Here is a 15,215-nt window from a genome sequence, read left to right as displayed (position 1 = left end):
TACTAAATACAAAAGGAAGCTGACGTTTATCCTACCTTAGTGTTTTTATAAGTTAGTCTTCTGGCAACTTGTTTCTCACTCGCTACTGTCCACACAGTCAATGACATTTCCATGCAAATCCCCAGAAGCATTGAGAGTGATGTGTTGTCAGAAGTGACATATTAGGAGCAAATCAGTGCTACATCAGTCCTTCTATGCCACTCTTCCCCCTGCACAAACCCTTTAGTGACTTTCACCTAAGCATCTTGTTTGGCAAGTATGAATCCTTGGTATCTGCATAATTTTCATGTTTCAGTTCAGCTAGGTTCCTATACCATTCAGTGAAGTCTTGTATGGTAGGTGATTTGGTAGTGTCCTGAGTGAACTGACTTGCATCATGTCCTTCTAACCTTCCTTATGTTAAAGACTTGTAACGCAAGTAGTCCAGTAGTTAATTGTGTCATATCACCTAAATACAGTGATAAACAATTTTTTTTGCTAAATTTGCATGCTAAGTATTACACTGATAAAATGACAAAGCTTATACCCTATACTTCTGATGGTTACACCTTGAAGCAAGTCTCTATCTTAAACTTCCAAGACACGCAGAAGTCTGACAATATTTTCTGATCTATTGTCAGAAACAAAGCAATCTCTCAGCTGCTGTGTGTTAAGTATGATGCAGGCCAATCTCAGACTGCACTTAGGGACTGCATGTCTCTTCAGAAGCATGTGTGAAATGCAAAGTAATTAACAGCTCATAAGGTTGCTTTCAGAAAAACTCTCTGGAAAATTATATAACTTCTATACCACAAAAGGGTATTCTCACTGAAATGAGTGCAGCTAATTCAGGTGAGGTATAGCAGTTTTAAAAGGGCTTTTGATTTGTGGAGCTTCTAACTGCCATTCACCTTTTAACTATCTTCTTTTGCATGTTTGTGGGGGATACTGTTATTATATGGACATAGAGGTTTTGATTTTCTGTCTAGTGTATATCATTTGCACCTGTGCCAAGGACTAACATTTCTGAAAATGTTGTCTAGGATTTGTTTTAAAAAAACAAATAGAATGGTTTTATTGCCATCAGTAGAGGATATTCACAAAATGAACCTTTAAATACAACAAAACCAGAGGGATTAATCCTGTAATTTGGATCAAAAGTTATTTAAATTTTAAAAGCAGCTACAGGAATTTCTACATTTCTCTGTGTCGTGGTTTAAGCCCAGGCCGTAAATTAGAACCACGCAGTCTACTTCCCCCCCACCCTCCAGAGGGATGGGGAGGAGAATTGAAAGAATGTAACTCCCACGGGTTGAGATAAAAACAGTCCAGTAACTAAGGTATAACACAAATCACTACTGCTGCCACCAATAATAATAATGATAAGAGAAATAACAAGGGAAGAGAATACGATACCGCCCGCCGGAAATGAGCCCGACAGAAAAGAGCAGGTGCCCTTCCAGATAGCTCCCAGTTACATCCCCCGGCATGACGTGCTGTGGTATGGAATACCTCTTTGGCTAGTTTGGGTCAGGTGTCCTGTCCCTGCTTCCTCCCAGCTTCTCCTCCTCCCTGGCAGAGCATGAGACTCACAAAGTCCTTGGTCAGGGTAAACATTATGACCAGCAACTGAAAACATCGGCTTTATCAATGTTATTCCCAGGATGAAAGTCAAAACCACAGCACTGCACCAGCTACTAAGAAGGAGAAAAACTGACTGCTGCTGCTGAACCCAGGACACTCTGACATAACTTCATCAAAAATATTTATTCCAAAATCTTAGACCAAAAAAATTTCAAGTCCTACTTCTAAGCGTTTGGTTTTCTTCAAAGTATGCAAAGATAACAGTAACCAGACTTTGCTCTGTCTAATCCAAATTAACTTTCTCCTTCTTGGTCTCTTAGGAAATCGGTCTTGGGATTTGCAAACTATATCTTCTGGGAGGTGGATGGGTGGAACTGAACAAATGCTTGAATAACTGAGCTTTAAGAAACTCAGTTTTCAATTTTTTTTTAGAATTTTTTTTTCCTTTAAGTATGATATTTAAAGCACTTCAGCAAGATGTATTCAGATTGAGGCTTCTTTCCTTTTTAAGACAGTAAAATGTGTGTGTTGTAAAAATCCCTAGAGAAATAAAACAGTTAACTTCTATTTTAAGGCTGACTTAACAGCTTTCCTGTGTGCTTAATGGATTGTATTGCATCTCTCTGATACCGCTCAGTGTTTTTTCTCTCACAGCTACACTTGAAGAATTTATTTATTTATTTATTTTCATTTCTGAGGTTTTGTCTTGTTTCTATCCCACTCATAGTGGGTGCTCTTGCCAAGTTACATTAGCTAATTCTCTGTTCTTTGCCCACAATCACCCCCTGGCTTTAAGTTAAAAAAGAAAAAAATCCAAACAAAGCATCCATTATTTTTTCCTTCTATAATTTAAATAAAAATGTGAAACAAGATTATCAGATCAGCTCATCGGATTTCAGGACTTATTTAGTGAAAATAAGAGTTCTCATCACCTAAGTGGAAGGCAATATTATGAGGTTTGGGGAGTACTGAGGGTTGGCAATGGAATTGCTATTTAAAAGAAGTTCTGTACCAGTATGAAAAATATTTCAAAACCCATAAGAAGAGTGTTCTGATTTTTTTTTTTTTTCTTTTCACCTGTCCCATGCTACTTTCTGTAGTCTGGAATGCAACAAACCTGCTAAAGCTAGGAAAAATGCTGGCAGTATTGTTTTCTGTTGTAGAGACACAAATGCTACTTATTCTAATAATTGAATATAGAAGTTACCATTAATTCTTATCTTCTCAGCATTATTAAATATCCTACCATTTTGTTTGTTTAAACAAACAAAACTGAATCTGATTCACATTTTGAATAGTATTCAAAATGTGATTTTAATGAGGCTCGGGAATGACTGCAGTCATCTATTCTGAGCATTACCATAAATATAAATTTTGTGGCATATCCTGTTTCAAACTCCTAGGTCCTTGTAGACCAGAGCATCCAACTTTTTAGCTTTTCGTTCTTCAATCAAAGAATTCAAGTTAATTCCTGATGCTGATAGAGCTGTGAGCATTATCATCGAAAATCTTTGGGTTTGGTATGCTTGTATAGCTTGATTTCAAAACGTCTCCTTTTTATAAAAAAATTGTCTATTAATTGTTGATAATTTGTATAGTCGCAAGTCAGATGCACAAATCCTCATTGGCTTGTCTGAATAATTTATCACAAGAAATCACATCCGTTTTAGATTTCTCTGGACATAGGTATATTCATTTTGTACTGAAATTCTTAATGGTCATATTGTACATTAAGGATGTACAATTGTACATTAAGGATGTACAATATACAAACTGTTTCTTGTGATGTCTGGATTTTAGGCTGTATGGGCTGGGATCAGTGTTCCTAAGCATTGCCTGATGCTGTTGCTGTGTGAAGTGGGGGCCCTTCACTGTCACTCCCAGCATTATTTCTTTTCAGAAGTCTGAGCTGTGCTCATTTTTCTTTAACATTAAACTTTTCACAAGCCTCAAGAGATTTTCAAAGAAATACAGGTGTTTAGCTAAAGGCTGTGAGATCTTCTGTGTTCTGAACACTAATGAGATTTCCTTTTAATAATAAAAAAGGCAAACTTCACTCTGCCTGTTCTGCGTAACAGAAACTCTCTAACTCTCCATCCTTGTCAGTAGCAAAAGCTGAAAGAATGTCTAAATGGTTCTCAGAATATTTGAATTCAGTGTGATTGCTGTTCCTTGTGTTTTTAAAAGAGGCTAAAATTAATATGTATTAAGTTTCTGAAGCGGGGAGGGTTACTGCTAGATCTTACTTATGTTTCAGTAAACTTTGCAGGAAGACTAGAATTACTGGACTCCTATGGAAAAGGGATACATTATAAATTATCGTTACAGTCATGCAGTAGTTTGTATCTGAAGCCTCTACAAATTTTCAGTAAGTGCGTTGAAGGTATTTAATAACTTTTTCATAAATACTGTGCATTTATTATAGTTTAATGTATGTATGTTGTCCTTAAAAATCCATCTTTAGTCCAGTACTCCAAGATAGAATCCAATGAATTCCCTCAGCATTCTGTGATTTTAAAGACTTGCTCAGGTTGTCTTGCTTCAAGATGCTAAAATAAAAATTATTTAATCTAAATATGCTGAACTTCACAATATAAGGGTCATGAAAGCAATTGGGTATTGATCTTCTACCGAATTTTTTTATTATATTTTGAAAGAAACAGAGTAGAAGGCTTCTTTTTAGTTCTCATTCACTTTGGGAAATCTGAAATGTCTTAATACGCACATATGTTGCATTGCTTCGTTCTGATGTTTATTACTATTACCTTAACCACATCTGGCCACAGAGCAACTGGTTAAACTCAAATTGTACTTTTAGTGGGCTAGTGAGAAAGCTGGAGGTTCTTACTCTGACTGCTTTTCAAAGTGTGCTCCACCTTCACTAGGTGGAAAGCTGTGTGGTCCAAAAAATTAAAGGCACTGTCCCCATTTCCAAACCTTACCAGGCTGTTCTCTGAAATTGCTTCAGGGCATCCCACTTGAAGTACAGCTTCTCAAAACAGGATGAGGAATATTTTATAGTCAAGAAAACTTGTGGCCTTCTGTCTCTGTCATACCTGCTGTCAGTTCCTCAGCACAATATGTATTGATAGTAACAAATAACATGGAATAATTCCCAAGTGCTTTCTGGATGCTTTGTGTGTCCTTTTTTCTGACAGCGTCATCTAAAATGTGGCTAAAGATTGATGATTCCCCTTCCGTCTTTTTGGTGAGAAACAGGCTGTAGTGTTTACTAGGCCAGTGAGGAGAGTGCAAGCCTGATGGGTCTTTTTTTGTTTACTGAAAAGAATTTGATAAAGAAATAAGCTGTTTATACAAGGGAGTTCTTGTGTGTTTAGATGCCTTGAATGTTACTTAAAATCCAGTGAAGCCTCCCACACTCCTGAGAAAATAACAAGCTGCAATAAACATAACTGTGAAATCTAAACTTAATAGGGACAGGAATACTGAAAGATATTACCCTCCAGCCAGTTTTGTACATCTGGATAGCCAAGTCTATTAGCATTTGGCAGCAGTTAAAGACAGAATTTCTAACTCTCACATAATACAATAATAAAGTATGTGTAACTTCACTAAGATCTGTGAGGTGTGGAATGTTCTGGAGATCTGTACCTTTGCACTTCACAGGTGAAAGTGATGATATATGCTGTTAATAGTTTTATGAAAAGCCTCAGTACACCTTCCTTTATACATCCATTCTTGCTTCCTTTCCAAGTTTGGGGTTTTTTTTCCATACAATTAGGCATGTATCTAATGTGAATTTGTGTAAGACTGGATACTTAAGCAAATGAAATTTCAGCTGTAATAACAACTCAGCAATTGCCAGCAGTACATTCTTGCTGGCAACAGAATTAGCTGTTAGACCTCATGTAATAGGGACAGTAAATGTGCAGCAGGGCTGGAATAAAAAAAACTTCTTTCTCTTTTGTCTAGTTTGATTATGAATAACGTTATTGAGCGCTTATTTTCTGCAAGCTGCGCTGGCCACAAGATGTAGTAGCAGGCAAGAGAACTTGCTTATCTTACAGGCACATGTGGTCCATGACACCTGGAGGCAACACTCTCACAGCTTTTGCTCCCATGTCCACCAGCTGGGATTTCGGTGCTATAGATACTAGTCAGACCTAGTAATATCTTACCCATTATTTTATTTCATATATTGTGTATGGGAGATGATATTGAGAGAGACGTGTGAGCCTGGTCTCATATTGCTGTGAAAAGGAGTGGAGAAGAGATGGAGGTAGATCACAAAGAACCATCTTAAAATACTTCAGCAAACTGGACATAGTAGGTCCTTATGCCTTGATGGGATGTACCCATGAAGAACTGATATCTTTTTGAGGTCACTTTCAAGATCAAGACAACTGGGACAAGTACCTAGGGACTGGCACAAAACTGGAGTGGCTGATACCCACCAGTGGATTCCTAGAAGCCTTTGGGATAGCTTTGAAATGTAGGAGCGACTGGTAAAAGGATAATAAGGATTTATGAAACAGAAATTAAAAGGTAGCTGACCAAACTACCAGTTGGTTTGTTCCTGCAGTAGCATGCTTAAGATGCACTTTGTGATGCAAAAATATGAGATTCTAATCCTGTTTCTTCTCCTTCAGCCAGGAAGATGAACCTAGACTCAAAATAGAGGGGTTTTATTCATCTCATAAGTGTGCTCGGTGTAAGCGAATAATTTACAAGTACATCAATGTTTTTGTAGGGTTTTTTGTAGTCTTCTCTCTCACAAGTGGTTTGGGGGTGTGTATATTATATAAATTGGGCTACTTGATGATATTTTTGAATTCATAGGTGATAAAGTGCAAGCTTTAGCTGAAATACAATTATAGTAGTAAGATGCTTGCTGATGCAGGCTTGCTTATGAGGGATTTTGAGATGGTATAAAATTCTATACGCATTTGTTTTTTCCAAGCCTAAATTTAATACCTATGGGTGAGTAGAAAAGTTTCTTAAAGCATGTAAAAGAGTTTGTTGGGGTTTTTTTTTAAGTTTTTTTATATTTTTTTGTAAGATCTTTCCATTATGGTTTTATACCTCACTGTCTTATAAACCAAGCTTTGCAAACACAGATGAGTTTTGTGTCTTCCGGCTTATCTTCCTCTCATGTTCTTTGCTTGGTTAGATAAACCTTTTGGTTCGAAGGACCAAGTGAGGCAAACTCACTGATGGATTTTTTCAAAGAAATGCAATGCTAATGGAGAGACTGTCCATGACAGACCAAAATGATGCAAATTGACATCACAACCAAGAAAGTGAACCATATACTGGGCAGCATCAAAAGAAGCATGACCATCAGGTCGACCCCTCTACTCTGTTCTAGTGACATCCCATTTGAAGTACTGTGTGCAGTTCTGGTGTCCTCAACATACGAAGGACATGGAGCTGTTGGAGAAAGTCCAGAGGAGAGTCATAATGAATATCAGGGGACTGGATCACCTCCTGTATGAAGATAGGCTGAGAAAGTTGGGGCTGTTCAGCCTGGAGAAGAGAAGGCTGCGTGGAGACCTCATAGCAGCCTTCCAGTATCTGAAAGGGGCCTACAAGGATGCTGGGGAGGGACTATTCATCAGGGACTGTAGTGACAGGACAAGGGGTAACGGGTTCAAACTTAAACAGGGGAAGTTTAGATTGGATATAAGGAAGTTCTTTACTGTGAGGGTGGTGAGGCACTGGAACAGGTTGCCCAAAGAACTGGTAAGTGCTCCATCCCTGGCAATGTTCAAGGTCAGGTTGGAGAGAGCCTTGGGTGACATGGTCTAGCGTGAGGTGTCCCTGCTCATGGCAAGGGGGTTGGAACTAGATGATCTTAAGGTCCTTTCCAACCCTAACCATGCTATGAAATAAAGTAACAAGTGCCTAGTTCAGGTCTATCAGCTTTGATGAAGTCCATACTGAAGAAAACCTACATAAACAGGGCAGGGCTTTGCCTATTTAGTTTCCAAGAAGTGTTATTTTTTGTGTGTTTAGTAGTGGTAATGCAGACTATTTCTACTTGTGTTTTAACCCCAGCTGGCAACTGTCACACAGCTGTTTGCTCACCTTCCAATCTCCCTGCGGAGAGGAAAAAAAAACAAATGTGGGTTAAGTTAAGAACAACTTCATAATTGAAAAAAAAATAACATAGAATAATAATAATTGTAAGGGAAAGGGAGACAATAAAGAGAGAGAGGCGTAAGTCCCAAGAAACACAAGTGATGCACGATACAATTGCTCACCACCTGCTGACTGATACCCAGCCCGACCCGAGCAACGATCTGGGCCTTCTGGGTAACTCCTCCCAGTTTATATACTGGGCATGACGCGCTGTGGTATGGAGTACCTATATGGCTAGTTTGAGTCAGGTGTCTTGTCTCTGCTTCCTCCCGGCTTCATGTGCTCCTCCTCACTGGCAGAGCACAAGAGACTGAAAAGTCCTTGGTCAGGGTAAGCATTACTTAGCAACAACTACCAGCTATTAGGAAGAAAATTAACTCTGTCCCAGTAGGAACAAGAACACTACTGTAGAATTTGATATTTATTTTTTTTTTAAATTGTCTTGAAAATAGCAGTAATATTCTGGAGCAGGCTTGTTTGTTCTAGTAGGGGAAAGTGTTGTAACATTTATTGAGGCATGTACCCAGTAATGCCTGCTTGCTTCCCAGCTGTGAGCCACTGTGAAAATAAAGATTACTTTCCCCTCCATCACTTCACACCCAAGCTAATTTTACAGCCTTGTCAAATGGCATCAGAAATTACTAGTTACCACTACTTCACTGGGCTTTGTTGACAAAGCTAGATTGGAACAGAAACAAGGTGCAACTGAAGCTTGTTGCTGTGAATTGAGTACTTTGACATGCTAAGACACATGCTATGTAAATCTTCACCGGAAAATGTTTTGTCTTGGTAGTTTATATAGGGCTTGTCGTAGTAGTTTCCTACTGGGAACCCAGTGGGTGCTGTAGTTGCTTTTATAAAGGACAGAAAAGGTCAGATCTGAAAAAGCTGCTCAGCTAAGAAAGCGTGTGCTGTCAAAGCTGGGGTGGGGGGGAGGTGTGGGATGGTGCAGTGAGAAGGGTTGGAAGCTGGAAAATCTCTTTCTGTTTTGCTCTTTGGCACTTCCTGAAAGAGGAGAAAATTGGAGGTGGGCTACTTTCGTGATCAAGTAACTGCAGTAGTAGGCTGTTACCTTGCTTCCTAAATGCAGCAAAGGGATACCTGCAAGACATTTAACTCCTCCCATGCTATTTATCTATCAGAAAGGGTGGTTTACAAGGCTGTTGTGTCTAGAAGGCACAGAGCCTGGTAACTGCCCAGGGCATTGCTATTTCCATCCCTTAATGGGCCTAAAATATTGTTGTTGCATCCACAGGGTCAAACACATTGCTGCTTTTATGAATCAGCTTTTGCTGTAAAGTGGCTGAAATGGTGCCAGTCCTGCTCTCCTTTTTCATCATTTTAGAAGCCCATTTTCTTTCATTTGCTCTTCTACAGAGGTAGTGGATTTCTGCATGTTTTTATTAGCAGAGAAGCTGTAAAGATGGAGAATTTTGCAGTTCTGCATCTTAAGCTAGTATGATAGTTTAGGACTTTTTTTTCTTCCTTCTTGTAAACTCATGAGGGAATTAAACAGAACTATCCCTATACCTTGAAGTAAAATGATGCTGTTTCTTTATTTCTGCCCAATAGAGTAGGCTAACGTACAAAATGAAATCATAATCATCTTAGGACTTCAGTAGTGAATAACAAAGTGTAATTTTAACTCCTTTCACTACTTCTCTTTTTATGATCTCATTTTTATGGTCCTCTTTTCAAGTTGTATTTTATTAGTGCTTGCTGCAAATAGCTTCTAGATGTTTCTGTGGCAATTTTTTTTTTTCTTCCTCAGGCAGGTTAGTATCTCAGGAATAAAGGAACCTCTTCCTATTCCTTTAACCTTCTGAAAGTCTACCTGCAACTTCGAAATTGGTTCTAAAATTGTTTTATTCAGAAACTCAGGTTTGACTCTTATTTCAACCCAGTAGAAGAATTTTATATCTCAAAAGAATAACTAAATGAGTATTAAGTGTTTTAAGGGCAAGTGTAAGAGTGTGTTGTTTTTATAAAAAAGCCTTGAACGCCAGGGTGCAAATGTTCAGCCGTGATAAACTTTAGGAGCACCATGCCAAATACAAACCGGTGAAAAGTTCCACTTTGTCAATTATATATATATATTTAACATGTTCCACTATACAGACTATTTACAAATAAATTCCACCTTAGCTTTTAGTAAAGAACTTTGATTTCATACTCATAATTTCCTGGTGACTCTGTGGTAGGTGTGTATAATAAAAAGTATTGAGAAGCTTTCAGAGTTGTTTTTTTTTTTTTCAAAAGACATACTTGAATCATACATATGATTAGCATTTAGTAATGTATCTAATAATCGAAGGGAAAGAGGGAGATTCTTTGTCGAGATAGTGAAGAGGTACTTACTGCTTTTAAAATTAATTTGAAAACAGCTCATGCCCTGGTAGAGAGGTCCTCTGTTTTTAAAAGACTCTTATCTGAAACTCTTTAAGGGACAAATTTAGTGATGTAGTTTTATTCTCTGATAAGAAATATCAGATATCAAGGTATGAAATATCATGGAAAGGCATGATCTATCAAGGATAGCAATATTTGAAAGCATAAATCAAAGTTCATAACTTTACATTCAGGATAATAATCTTGAAAATGTCATTGTATGTGATTCACCAGAAAATTCACCATTTGGTGCCAGGTTTTTTTCACACTTAGAATCATAGAATCATAGAATAGTTAGGGTTGGAAAGGATCTTGAGATCATCTAGTTCCAACACCCCTGCCATGGGCAGGGACACCCCACACTAAACCATGTCACCCAAGGCCTCATCTGGCAAAGTCAAAATTGTTAATGTTATTTCATTAATTTGTGTATTTGTGTGAGGGAGGTGTGTAATGCCCTTTGCATGTTCTCTTCTAAACTCCCATTTTTCTGAATGCTAATGTAGTAAGTTCAGTCAGAAAATTACAGGTGTGAGCTACCTACCTAGCAGGATGACAATTGCTTATCATGGTTATTTTCTTCCTAGGTATTCCTGCCAAGACATTTGTATGTAATTTTCAGACTTAAAACAGAAATTATTCTAAGATTTAAGAATTTATTTAATAGTAAGTTTGAAGAAATCTATTAACATTTGTGCTAAGAAATTGTCATTCTCTTACCCTTAGCTATTGAACCTCTTATTCAGCATTGTTCCACAAATAAGTGGTGGCTTGTTGCACTTAAATATATTAATTGCAAAAAAAGACACTTCTTTAGGAAAGCATCTGTAATACTTTAGTAAGGTCAATCTGTAGTATCCTATTAAGGTTTTATTAGTGCTTTTCTAGTTTTGGTTGTTGGGTTATTCTTCCCGTTTGAATAGTATCCTGCCATGAGTGCTAGATACATACTGTTATTTCTTTGTTGCCTTACCCCCTCCCGATTTGTTGATTCAGATATTTGGACGCTGCAATTTTGAAGGAAATGGTTAATTGTGAGTCTTTGGAAAATAACAATATTTTGCTCAGCTGTATTTGAAGTATTTCTGTAGGAAGCCAGTTCAGTTTCACTTAACATATGCCATAATTAAAAAAAAAAACCTAATGGATATTAGTGCTCATTTTAAAAGCTATTAAAATTTGATGGTAATGTTAATCCTTTTTTTATACATAGCATATTTTCTTTATACAGTAAATCTTGCTTTATATTTTATTTTAATAAATTTTGGTAAGATTACATTCTTCAGGAAATACGAAAGTCTCTCGTATAATAATTTCTTACTTCTTTGGAGAATCAAGAATCTCAGTTTTAAAACATTCATTCCACAGAGTATTTAAGCTATTAACCAGATTAATTTTAGAGAGTAGACATATTAAAATCAGACTCTGTATTTTGCTTGGGAATGCTTAAAACACTGTTATGTTAGGATTATTTTGGTGATAGCAAAAAGCCTTTAGTCTTGAAATTGTAACTTCTTCATGGTGGCTGAAAAATAAGATATTTATTAAGAGGTATGTTGGAACCTTGAAATCAGCATGAATAATAAAGCGAGGTTAGTTTGAAGCTATGATCGAACTTTGTCAGCACTTCTCTAAATGCACTCCACAGAATTTTTTATAAGAAAAGTGTTGAAAAAACACTTCTAAAAATTTTTAATGCTGAGGCAAAATTGTTGCAGTTAATGGTAAAAGTATCTTTCTAGTAGCTTGTCTAATAACTTGCTGATACTTCTTGGTTTTAAACGTCATTATCATCACTAAAACACAGGTGAATTGAAGTATTAGATAAGATAATTCTATGTGTGTCAAGATTTATCGGCTTGTTAATTACTGTTGCTTATAAAAACTTTTCTGCTTAATACATGAGTCATTCATCTACCTAGACTGGTTTATTCTGTGTTGTAGACATATTAATAAATTTAAATGTAATAATAGTTTATGACTGTGGACTGCACTCTGACCTAGTGATATGATTGCTAGTTTTTTTCTTCTATGCACGAAGACCTGATCACATTGAAGACTAGCAATGGCTTACAAGAAGCAATACGGCTCTGCTTCCAAGTAGCCTTGTTGTGGCCAGAGTATTTGGCATCACTTCTATTATGCAGAATATGAAGAACCACACTGATGAACTTTGAACAAATGCTGCATGCATATATGATTATTCTCTTGTTAAATCAAATTCTCAGCGGTGGACCTCTGTGTCCTTATTACAATTCATGGACCTTTTGTGAACATTACAGCTATCTATCAGATCTGTCCTGCAGCCTATCACAGCCCAGATATATATATATACCCTGCTTTAGATAATGCTGAATAGAACTTCAGATAAAATGGATTTCTCTATCACATCTTCTAAAACAGTGATCTTCTGTTAAGTTAGAAGTCTCGTGTCAGAGACCAAGGGGCTAAAACTGAGTGGAATTTAGCTTGCTGAAGAAAGGTAAGTAGAGCACCACTATGAAACCTTAGAGACTGTCTTAACAATAGAAGATGATGAAATTCAAGTTTCCATTCCTATTAACTTGAGAATATGATCAGCTTATTTGAAAAATGTAGGAAAAAGCATTTTGGTGGCTTGTGGCTCTTACTAGAAATCTGTTCACATAGCCAGGTACCTTTGCAGTCAGTATCAAAGTAAAAGTAAATAACATGAGGATTAAAGGTCAAATTGGAATGATGGAGGTGTTAAGAAAATGTAAGGTGTTTTTCTTTTCTGTCTTATAAGTATGTCTTTCTTCTGGGTTTAATAGAAAAATCTATTCTGTAGGAAGAATTAATTAGTTTAAAGCCAAGTCCATCAATGTTGCTGCTGCTTCTCATCACTTAGGATATGCAATTACCTTGAAACCATCAATGAGTGTGTCCAAATCTAATGACCTTCCCATCCATATACATTTGAGGTTACAATATTGATCATACAAATACACAAATTTCAGTACAGTCTTTTTCAAAAGTATGTTGTTTAGAAATAAACAACATTCTGATGTAATTGCATGTTCTTTGTGTTACTATTTTTTACCCTTACCCTTTGAAAGTTGTAGTCTGAAGTGTGGCATTCTTTTGCTTGGGTTTTTTGTAGTATTTTGGGGGTTTGTGTGTTATATTAGGGTTTTATGGAGATGGAGAACTTACTCATTTTAAAAATCATAGTTACTGGGAGTTACAAATGCTACAGGAAAAAAAATGTTCTTTGAAGAATAGAATAATAAGTACACGTATACTAGTTGTACTTGTTCTAGTCCAGGAAGCATCACTGTTGGCAAACAGCTGCCAACGGTAGCTGGTGGGTTTGTTAGGTGACTTTCTTAATTTGACAGCCTTGTTTTTCCTACAGATAAGAAAAAGAATTTTTACTTAATTCTGTTGCTGCAGAAGATTTTTTTTTTTTCCTCCCAAAATATTAGAATATATACTTAGACTATTCTGTCACTAGGTATTGAGTATTGATTTCTCCAGAACTTCTCATTCTTGCAAAATGACTGTCCATTTTCCAGGGGGTATATCCGTTCTACCAGCAAACCGCTTATTAAAAAGCTTCAAAAAGTATTATTTTTGCAAATAGCTTGTCATCAAATTTGTTGTTGCCACATCTTAGGAAGAAATGTCTGAACTACAAATTTAATTTTTTAAGAAAACATCCAAAAACATGGTTGCTTATTCACAACTACATAACTGCTGATATTTTGCAAATACAACTTTAGTAGCTGTGAGCATTTTCTTATATCTTTGGAACCCTTTGTCAGTGTGGTAATTGTACAATAAACTAGTAAATATTGATTTGTAACTGACATTTATAAAGTGTGTTGCGATTTAACCCCAACCAGCAAATAAGTAACATGCAGCTACTCACTCACTTTCCTCCCTACTGCAGTCCCTGGTGGGATGGGGTGAATCTGAAAAAAGATATACCCATGGATCAAGATAAGAAGAGTTTAATAATTGAAACAAACCAAAGTAAAATATACTACTATTGTTAATAAAAATTGTAATGAAAAGGAGAAAGAGGAATAAACCCAAGGAAAACAAGTGATGTGTAATGCAATTGCTCACCACCTGCTGACCGATACCCAGCTTGACTCGAGCAATGATCAGTCCTTTTGGGGTAACTTCCTCCGGTTTCTATATATGGCATAATGTGCTGTGGTATGGAATACCCCTTTGGCTAGTTTGGATCAGGTGTCCTGTCTCTGCTTCCTCCTGGCTTTCTTGTGCCTTTCCTCACTGGCAGAGCATGTGAGACTGAGAAGTCCTTGATGGGGATAATTGCTACATAGAAACAACTAAGACACCGATGTGTTATTGGCATTATTCTCAGAGTAAAGCCAAAACACAGCTCTGTACCAGCTACTAGGAAAAAAAAGGTAACTCTATCCCAGCCAAAACCAAGACAAGTGGAAATGCAAATTAAGCTGCAAATATGTGTAAATCAACATTATAACCCACAGCAGTAATTGTTATGCATAGTTATTTTTCTGAAAAGCAGGAAAGATACCTAACCTTTCTTTAAACCTGGAAGTTGCAGGTCTTACTTTTACACCATCACTCCTTTTTTTTTTTTTTTTTTTTTTTTGCTGTTTTTGTGTGTTTATCATAAGGCTGACATTTCTGCTTGCAGGCATACCTTTATCTGGGTGCAGAATGAGAAATCATTCAGTTGCTTTGTCCCCAGAGCTGAAAGTGCCACGGTGTATTAACAGCAAAGGAATGTGTCCCTTTCCCCCACTTTTTCAACAAAACATGAAAGATGAAATCCTATCAGTTCCATTAACCTGAACGTTAGTTTTGAAGTATTCTCAGCTATCAGGAGAAACTGAATTGCAAGGCCATTATTTATTTTTAAAAATGGGTTGTTTTGTACAAATATGTAAACAACTCAATACTGAAAACGGTAAGGTTAAGCACTGATATTACATAGATGCCATTCCATTAAAATGCTGAAGGTGCAGTGCTTTCTTTTGAAAAATGAAAGGTTGTTTACATTTTCTTGTTTGTATCAGTCTGTATTTTGAAAATCATGTGTTGGTTTATCTCCATATTTAATAGCAGCAATTATTTTGGATACCTAGCTGTGAAGTTGGAGTTGTATTGTGGATGTTGTTCTTTCACATACTATAAGCACG

At 36.8% G+C, this 15,215-nt stretch overlaps 1 protein-coding gene across 1 annotated transcript in view; it reads left to right on the top strand.

Moving 5' to 3' along the window:
• GALNTL6 (polypeptide N-acetylgalactosaminyltransferase like 6) overlaps nt 1–15,215 on the top strand; it is a gene marked incomplete at its 5' end in the record, with an annotated part of 488,304 nt that overhangs the window by 196,699 nt on the left and 276,390 nt on the right. The gene's annotated exons all lie outside the window — the stretch shown is intronic.

The sequence above is a fragment of the Psittacula echo genome (genome assembly GCF_963264785.1).
Source record: "Psittacula echo genome assembly, chromosome: 1".
In the NCBI taxonomy this organism is placed as follows: domain Eukaryota; kingdom Metazoa; phylum Chordata; class Aves; order Psittaciformes; family Psittacidae; genus Psittacula; species Psittacula echo.
Note: the sequence above shows the minus strand (reverse complement) of the source record. Positions and strands in the feature narration are given on the sequence as shown.